This window comes from Chinchilla lanigera, unplaced genomic scaffold (genome assembly GCF_000276665.1).
Source record: "Chinchilla lanigera isolate Chin_1 unplaced genomic scaffold, ChiLan1.0 scaffold00054, whole genome shotgun sequence".
NCBI lineage: Eukaryota > Metazoa > Chordata > Mammalia > Rodentia > Chinchillidae > Chinchilla > Chinchilla lanigera.
In genome coordinates, this window is record NW_004955455.1 from 1,336,713 (window position 1) to 1,346,118 (window position 9,406).

At 51.0% G+C, this 9,406-nt stretch overlaps 1 long non-coding RNA gene across 2 annotated transcripts in view; it reads left to right on the top strand.

Moving 5' to 3' along the window:
* The window catches only part of LOC102018892, a 19,900-nt gene extending 14,050 nt beyond the window's left edge, over window positions 1-5,850 (top strand). Inside the window, exon 6 of one of the 2 annotated variants that reach the window (XR_001236280.1) lies at window positions 5,370-5,850. This is a non-coding gene — a long non-coding RNA (uncharacterized LOC102018892). Of the gene's footprint in view, window positions 1-3,749; window positions 3,947-5,369 lie in introns of those variants that run through there. The other variant, XR_001236279.1, reaches the window with a different exon arrangement.
* The last annotated feature ends 3,556 nt before the right edge of the window (window positions 5,851-9,406 follow it).

Genomic DNA, 9,406 nt, shown 5'->3' on the forward strand with positions numbered 1-9,406 from the left:
ATTCACCCACTCATTCTCCCATTCTCCCACTCATTCACCCACTCAGTCTCCCATCCACCTAGTCATTCTTCCATTCACCCACTCGTTCTTCCATTTACCCACTCATTCTTCCATTTACCCACTCATTCTTCCATTTACCCACTCATTCTCCCATTTACCCACTCATTCTCACATTTACCCACTCATTCTCTCATTCACACACTCACTCATTTATTCACTAACTAATGCTTTAATGCTGTCACTCATTAACTCAATCACCCCTACATTCATTCATCCAGTGTTTGCCAATTGTCTTCCTGCCGTGCACTTTGCTCTAAGATCCCAATCATGACACTGTTAGGCCTTCTCTCTCAGAACTTGCAGTCTGTGAGATGCATAGAAGAGCATTCAGGAACCCCTACACTGCCCACACAGGCCCAGCTAGGCTCGAAGGAAAGGAAGGTCTTGGTGGGTAGAGAGAGAGAGAGAAAGAGAAATCAGGAAGTGCACAGAAGGACGAGTCTCTCAAACCTTGCCCACCGCATGATTCACCAAGTGGTCACCTGCCAAGCACTTCACAAGCTTTGCTTCATTTTGATCTCAGAGCAGCTTCATGACCTGGATTCTTTATTCTCCCCATTTATAGGTGAAAGCCAGAGGAATCGGCTTCCCCAAGGCCATGTGCCCTTGAAGTGGCAGAGTGAGGGCTAGGGCTCTTGTTAGTTGGGTTTTGATTCCACGCTGTGAGCTGTGTCACTGTCCTGCTAAGCTGTGCTCACATGGTGGTGTGGGGGAGGCAGAGCAGGCAGTGGGAGTGACCGGGGCAGAGACACAGAGAGGGAAATGACCTGATGCTCTTGGGGCAGTGTGAGCTGGCACTTGTGGGCTGCAGGTCAGGAGGCTTGGAGTGGGGCTCTGCTGCAGGAAGAGCGTGGAAAGTACATCCTGGGGAATTAAGCCTTAACCTGAGGGCGAAGGGGCACTAATTTGCTTCCCCTGTGGGCCCATCTCCGTCCTTCACCACCCTCCTCTGAGCACAGGAAGAAGCCCTGCCTGGACCCTGTCACTGAGTTTCTGTGTCCTCTGGTCTTGGCAGGGCTTCACTGATGGGATGAGAGGGTGGGAAGAGAGGTCAGGGTCACTGCCCTGCCTCCCCAGCTGGCTGTGGCCTCTGACAGGAAGGCATCAAGATTGGCTGGTCCACCACTGAGCGACCTCCTCCAGGGCTAAGGGAAACTCTCCTTCTGCTCATTGAGGTCTGGGGGTGGAATTTTCTTGGCAGCCACAGGCCAATGTTTTCTATATCTCCTCATATTTTATTGCAGGTTTTTGGTAAATAAGCTCTCCTAAATTGACCTTGAGAGTGTTGCCAATTTCTATTGGACTTATACAGCTCTTTTGAGCTACTTGACATGCAGGTCAGAAATCCTGAAGCCAAGGTATCAGCAGGATGCATTCCCTTTGAAGGCTTGAAGGAGAATCTGTTCCCTAGCCTTTTTCAGCTTCTGGAAACCCCTTGCACACCTTGGCTCATGGCCCCTTCATTTTTAAAGCCAGCAGCATAGCATCTTCTCATTTCTCTCTTTTTCTTGTCTCTCTGACCCTCTGTTCTCTCTCTTACCTGAATCCCTGAGCCCTCTTCTAAGGATCCTTAGGATGATAATTGGTCCTGCCTTAGATAACCTTAGATAACCCGGGGTAATCCTTGCATGTCAAAACCCTGAACTTAAATCTGCAGTGTCTTTTGCCATCTAAGGAGACATAGTCATGGGTTCTGGAGAATAGGATGTAACCACCTTTGGGGGCCACCATTCAGCTTGCAGCGGTCAGAAAGCTTTGAACCTAGAAATCAAGCCAGGACAGTTTCAGAAGTAGATCCACATTTCCACCCAGCCCTAGGAATTCTCATAAATGACCAGTAAGGCATCTGTGCTTCTAGATTTCTTGACTGACCTTTTTCAAGTCATTCAAGTTATCTGAGTCTCAGTTTCCCCATTCTAAAATAAGAAACTTTCTCTGGATGTGCTCCGAACCCAGTGTTTCAATGAGTATCTATGTTTTCAGGGAAATCAGGCCTCACAACCATATATTTGAATAGAAAATGCAAGCACACATACCCACACCACACGCCGCACCCCTGGCTTGGGAAGGAAAGCATGTGCATGTGGTGTTGGGCATCAGGGTGAGGTCTGATGCAGCAGTGCCCACCTCCCTGTGCCCCCTTGCTCAGAGCATGGCACACGGGATGTTAGGAGCTTAGGGAGGATTTGGGAGAAGGTACAGTGAAGGGGAGGGCAGAAGAGGCTGAGGAAGAGCCCTGTGGTGGCCGGCTGGGCACAGCTGCAGAGAATGAAGCCTCTTTCTTCTCCTTGTACAGCCCCCTGCAGCTTTTGATCCCAGAATGGAGAGGGGGCATCTGCGATCCTCTTTCTCCCAGGCCCCATCACACATGATTACTACTGACTGACACCTGTTCTTCCCTTTGGCTGCTCTTTCTCACCTTATTCCTGAACTGGGAGGACCCAGCCCAGCTCAGGCAGCTCCCTTGGCTCCCACTGCATAAGCAAAGCTCAATATGGTCACACAGCTGGGGCTGGAAAGTGGCAGAAGTGAGTCCGGAGAGGCAGGTGGGAGGCAGGTCACCAGGTCTGGCTCAGTGATAACAAGGGGGTTTGGCTTTCTCTGGAAGGCCCCGGGGAGCCATGGGAGGGATCTGAGTGGTGGGATAGATGCATTTTAGAACAATCCTTCTGGCTGCTTGTGGAGAACGGATTAAGGGGCAAAAGCAGAGGCTGGAGACCATTGAGGAGGTTGCTCATACAGGTGATGATGATGCCTGGCCCTGTGGAATCTCAGCTGGGTGGAGAGAGAGGATAAGACTTGAGCAATGCCAAGAGTTGTTTTGGTGGGCTGTGTGTTGCTACAATAAAATACTTGAAGCTGGTACTTTATACAGAAAGGAGGTTTATTTAGCTCACAGTTCTAGACCTTCAAGAGCATGGTATGGGCATCTGCTCAGCAGTGGTGAGGGCCTCTCGGTGGAAGGCATCACAGTGGCAGGGTGGCACATGAGCTGCACCGATCACATAATGAGACAGGAAGCAAGAGAAAAGGCTGAGACAGCTGACCGCAGCCCAGAGCAACCCATGTTTGTGACAAGGAGTCCACCCAGACAGGCCAACATCAATCCCTTCTGAAGGCAGAGCCCAGGACCTGACTGCCTCCTGCCAGGCCCCACCTCTTATAGGTCCCAACCCTACCCTGGAGACCAAGCTTCCAGCACCTGAAATTGTAGGGGACACATTCAAACCACATCCAAGCCATGGTAGAAACCTACTCAGCAAGTGCTGGCCATGAGCCAGGTGCGGAGAGAAGGAGATGAGGAAGATGGCACTTTGCACTGGGGTGACTGGTGGAGCTGGTCGTCGTCTACCCAGCTGGTCCTGTGAAGAGAAGTGGGTTGGGGTAGAGGAGGAAGGTGAGTGGATAAAGGGAGTTGGAGTTGAGCTGTGGATCATCCCACAGGGCAGTTCTGAGAGACACTCAGGACTAACGGGAGTCACGTGTGTGTCACCAGCTCAGGATGGCGGGAGGAAAGCCAGCAGCCAACGAGATGCCTTCAGGAGCAAATCACATCAGGCCACCTGGATGCCGATGGTTTCCATCTTACTCCACATAAAGTCTAATGTTTCCTTAGGGGCACAAGCTCCTTCATGGCATCCCCATCCCCTCCCTCAGCCTTGACCTTCTCCCTATTCACCCCGTCCCAGGTGCACCAGCCTCCCCACTCCCTGTGGCTGACAGTCAGACAGACATCCCCAGTCCATCTTGGTTCCAGATGTCCTGTCTTTTTCCTCTGTGTCCGTCAGCCTGTTTCCCTCGATCTAAAGTTGGAGGCATTATATGTCTACAGACAAGTCCAGTGAACATCTTCTCGCCCTGCATGTGCCCTGACTCCAACCCAGGCCTCCAGTCCCTGGGGTCTACTTCTTGGTCACTGGTAAGACACTTGGTCATTGCCTTTTCTTGAGAGTCCCCAGAACCCCTCACAGTTCATCCCACAATGGGCCTGTCAGCATCTTCCGGGAAAGGAAGGGCTGGAAACCCACCCTGGGACTCCTAAGGGAGAGGGAGGAGCACCGGAGAGTGGGTGTCCATGGGCTCCTTCTCCAGGGTTGTTGGGTGCTAGGGCTGTAGTCAGTGCTTGTCAAGAAGAGTGATCAAGAAAGCAATGTTCACTGGAGGCTTTTTTTTTGAGTAAAATCCCTTCATTTGTTCAGAAATAATACTGAGCACCTGTCACATGCCATGCATTGTAAACAAGTTGGCAAAGACTCTGCTCTCACAGAGTATGTTCTACTGAGGGCAGACAGTGAACAAGGAGACCATAGTGTTGGAGGGATGAGGGTATGAAGAGAAACATGGGAAGATGTCACTTGGAGAAGTAGGGGTTCTTTGCATCCAGGAGGTTAAGACCTTTCTGAAGAGCTGGGGTTCCATCAGGGACCAAGTGAACTGGGTTATGAGGCATGTGGCCAGGATGTTCCAGGTGGAAGGAACCAGTGCAAAGGCCCTGAGGCAGCAAGGCCACAGGGAGTCACAGCTCTGGGGAAGAGTGCACAGTGGCAGGAGAGAGGAGAGGTTGACTGATCCTGGATCATACATGACCTACAGGCCATGATCAGGAATTGCTTTGGATCTCAGGAATGATGGAAATCATTGAGGAGTCTGAAGTAAGAGCTGACATAGTTGAGTCTGGTTTTAAGAAGATTCCTCCCAATGTACAAAGAGAATTGGCACAGAAGGTGAGGCTGGCCATTTAGAGATGATGGCCTTCAGGAGGAGCTTGGATGGGTGGAGGGGAGACGAAAGCCCGGAGAGCAGGCAGTAGGTGGCAGATCTGGAAGCAGGAGGAGGCATTTCTCACCATTCCCAGGCCCTCCCAAGAAGCCGAGAACACTGCACTAGGATCTGAGTGCAGAGGTCCCATTTGCCCACCAGCCTGCAGGGTCTAGAAGACGTGGGCTGTTAAGGGACGGCTGAGGGAAAAGTGCTCCTAAATGTCAGAAGACGCACAGACGTCCAGGGTACCGACTGGCAGCAGAGTTTCAGGAACATTCCCTGCACAGGGATGGGGCACGGAGAGTGTTTTCAGGGACAGCAAGAATGACACTTGATGACTGCAAATATTGATCTGAACTCCCGATATCTGCCCGGCATCTCCCCGCATCTGTGGGAGGGGAGAGTTACCTCCCTTGCTTTGAAGAACAGGAGAATCAGAGCAGCTGGTGACCTTCCAAGTCTGCACTGCTCACAGGGGACAGTATTGGGGTGAGGACCCATGTCCACTCTATGCTGGCTGATAATGATGTTTTTTCCGTTTTGTCTAGTCTGAAGGACTCCTGTCCCTTCCTCCTGGGGTCACAACGGAGTAATTCCTGCACCTGCCTCCAGGGGGAGCTCTGAGGAGAAAGTGCAGCCAACAGCAGGGCTGAGTTGTGGCTTCTGTACACCAGGGTGGTCACCCTGCCTCCCTGGGCCGCTTTCCAAGCCTTCCAGTGGGCCGCTCCCTCTTCTCCCAGACCCTCCTCGGCCGTCACTCAGCTCCGCCCTCTGCTCCTTCCCGTCGTGGACTAAGCATAACCAAGCCATTCTTTGATGCACTGAGAGCTTCGGGCTCCCCCAGGACAGGAACTATGTTCACGGGCTTATTCTGTGTTGCAAACTCCTCTGAACATTTGACCTGTATAACGCTTGCAATTCTGTTAACAGCGCTATTGTTCCCATTTTACGGATGTCCCCGAGAGAGGTAAAGTGTCTCTCTCAGGTACACCCAGCTAGCAGGTGTCCACCTGACCTTTGAATTTATACCATACCTGGCTGAGAGTAGACATTCAGGGAATATCTGTAGCAGCAACAAAGGCTTGGGTTTTATTAGAAAAGGGCTGCGTTGTAGACTGACTATATGATCGCCAGGACTTTCAGTGCCTCACATGTCAGAGTCATGACTTAAGCTGCTGGAGCATCCTGCTGGGACCAGGCTGTGGCCAGCCCTTGCCTCTGGGCATCCAGCAGAATGGACAGTGTCAGCTGGAGAGCTGAATTATGGCCTTTGAAGACCCTGGGCACATTTAGCTTCTTGGTCCCTTCCTCCATTACAAAAAATTTAAAATATATTTCAGAACACTGCTGGTGTGAAGAGGAATATAAATCAGGTTGGATTATGCTCATTCTTTGCTTTTAATTTTAAAAGAAGTGAGCTCTCCCTTTGAGCAGTTTCTTTCCCTTTCACAGTATCTATGGCAATCTTGTTTAGTGAAAATCTGCATCATTTCTAAATTTTAATTATTTTTATTCTCTTTCAAAATATAAAAAAAAGAAATGAGCTCTCAGCAGGCATTATCCTGGGTCTCATGTTCTCAGTAGAGTCACACAACACACATTTGCAAAGGGAATGATGGTGCCCATTACAGAGACAGGAAAACTGAGGCCCTGATGTAGGTGCATGATGGTCTATTGGAGAAATGAGGTCAGGGGCCTGGGGAGCCCAGGTCAGAGGTATGACGGGGCTCACTTTGGAGCCTTTGTTAGGATTCTTCTTTTGGGATGCCGTGGGATTGCTCTGTGACCCAGGGTGCTGTCATCAGCCTGTGGCCCTCTGCTGGGTCTCATTGTCAGGAGTGGCCAAGCTTGTGAGAATCACGTTGCTCAGGCTCTGGGGCCATGTGCAATGACAGCTCCATCCAGCACAGCCCCCCTCTGGTAGGTGACTCCGGCTCCGGTGCTCCTGGTGGGACTGACCCAGGCTGCCCGTGGCTGCTCCTCCACTTCATGCAGCAGAGGACCCCACCGGGCTGGGATGCAGGGCTCTCCTGATGAGCTGAGGGAGATCAGGATGGCTCTGGGAGCTCCATTGTCCAGCCAAGTGGGTGCAGAGTGTTTGCACCTACAACTTTGCCCTGTGGTTCAAGCGAGCAGTGAAAGCACACGTGGGCCACGTGGGCCTGGCACACAGCAGGTGCGTCAGCATCAGTTCCCTTCCACTTTCCGTTCAGGGGCCTCAGCTCTGCTGCCCTCTCGGGCTGTGCAAATTCTGGATGAGGCTTTGTTTCTTGGCCTCCTTTTCAACAGAGGGAGGAGAAGTGAGGCGCCATCTAAGGCACCTTCCAGAGCCAATGCTTCAGCGATAGAAAGGGCAGACACTTAGCTGCTGGGGCAGTCACGTGATTCCACTGGGGCTAAAGTTTCCACTTCCCAGAGCAGCTCAGGACACCCTGCTTTGCCCACGGCCCTGTGGCGCAAATTAGAAATAGGGGCAGGGGACCCAAGGTGTCCCACTGTGTGTGTTTGCGTCTGGGTTCCTTCCTGTAGAAGGGTCGTTTCCCTGCGGCAGCTGCCCATCGTCTTGCAGGGTCTGCGCGGCAGCCGCCATCCATCACCACTTGGCGTGGCTGTTAAACACCAGTGCTCAGTGCCAGGGGCTGCAGGAGGGACTCTGAGGCGGGTCAGGCAGGGCCAGGAAATTAGAAGGAGGCAATCAACATAGCGGGATCATGAAAACGGCTACCATGCAGGCTGGAGGCCAGGTGGCTGGAGTCAAGTCCCTGGGTAGCGGGTGCTTGCCGCTTGGATGCCTGAAGTCCATTCTCTGGCTTTAGTAATGAATTCATATTCTTCTTTTTCAAAACAGTACTTTCTACTTTCTGACACTCTGATCTCTTCCCCAGCCTCAGGGTTGGGTCTGAAGCCCTGGCATGGACATCAGCACAGCCCAATCCCCCTGTCCATAGAGAGCAGGTGGTGTGGACACACCAGCCCCGCTTAGGTGGTCCCATGAAACTGGAGTCTCTGCTGCAGTCCCAGCTGTCATCACAGTTGGGAGTAGACTTGGACCTTGACCTGCTGCTGCTCCCTGTACCTCTCCAGAGGAGAGGCTTCTTCCAACTAAAACTTAGCACACCAAGAAATGGAGAAGAGAGGTTTCTGAGTTCCTGGATCCAGCCACACTCCTGATGTTGTTACCTTAGACTTTCAGACTTTCTTTTTCCTTTTTGCTACGTGAGTTGATAAGCCCCTTTTGTTGGCTTAAGGGTTTTTCTTTATTTGTTTATTTGATTTGGGATTAAATTGGATTATGTTAACAGTTCCTGAGTCTTCACTCTTAAATTCATCGGACATGTGATTTCACCTCTCTGGATCTCAGTGTTCTTAACTGTAAATGGGATAAGAGCACCATAGAGGGTGATTATGCAGGTAAATGAAGTAGTGCGTGCAAAGCCCTCATCACAGGGTCTGGTTTTGAGCAAGCCACACCCATCCTTTGAGTCCCACGAGGCCCTCACTCACGCATTTGTTCATCTGTAAAGGGGCCTGCTAGGTTTAATGAGGAATCAGGGATGTATGATGTCTTCCATGCAGATTGGCATAGGTGGAGAATGCCTGTTTCATGGTTTTCTGATAAACCTCTCCTCCTTTAAATTGTTGGTGTTGGATATTTTGTCCCAGCAATGTGAAAGTGACTAGCACACAGGAAACTGAGGAAAAAAATGGATGAGAGAACCATAGAGCCAAGCATGGGAGATGAGGGGGAGGGGTCTGAATGGGAACAATTGTCCACTTTGGCTGAGAGGCCATCTTGACTGACCACGCTACCCCTGTCCATGCAGCACATACCACAGCACAGTGCTGAGACACTGGGACGAGTGATGTGTGCACAGGTGAAGGATCAATGAATGTTTCAACCCCAGATGTGATTTGGACTTAATCTCTAGCTTGTGTTGTAGGCAGTTTTCTATCACTGTGACAAAATACCTGGGACAAACAACTTAAAAGGAAAGAAGGTATATTTTGGCTTACAGTTTCAGAGGTTTCAGTCCATAGTTGCTTGATTTCATTGATTTTGGGCCTGTGGTAAGGAAGAACATCATGGTGGGAACATATGGTAAAACATGTGGCTCAATTCGTGGCTGCTGGGAAGCAGAGAGAGAGAGAGAGAGAGAGAGAGACAGACAGACAGACAGACAGACAGACAGACAGAAAGATAGGAAAAGGAAGAGACAAAATATCAAAGGCATACCCCCCAATGACCTCACTTTCTCCCACTAGACTCCACCTTCTTTAGTTCATACCACCTCCTGGTAGCACCACAGGCTGGGACCAAACCTTCAATTCATGGCCTTTAGGGGGCTTAAAGACCATGCCAAATGGTGGGGAGTCATGCAGGGGCTCCAAGAAAACATCACGGATGAAAGATCCCTCTGTACTCTGTGGGGAGCTGATGGGGGAGGGAGACCAGTGGGCTGACTATGGCATCAGGTTGAGATAGAGACATGGGGGGCACGGATAAACGAAGAGGCATGATGCAGAAGGCTCACTAAACTTGGAGCAGAGCCACATACGTGATAAAGGTGCAGGCACGTGTGTGCAT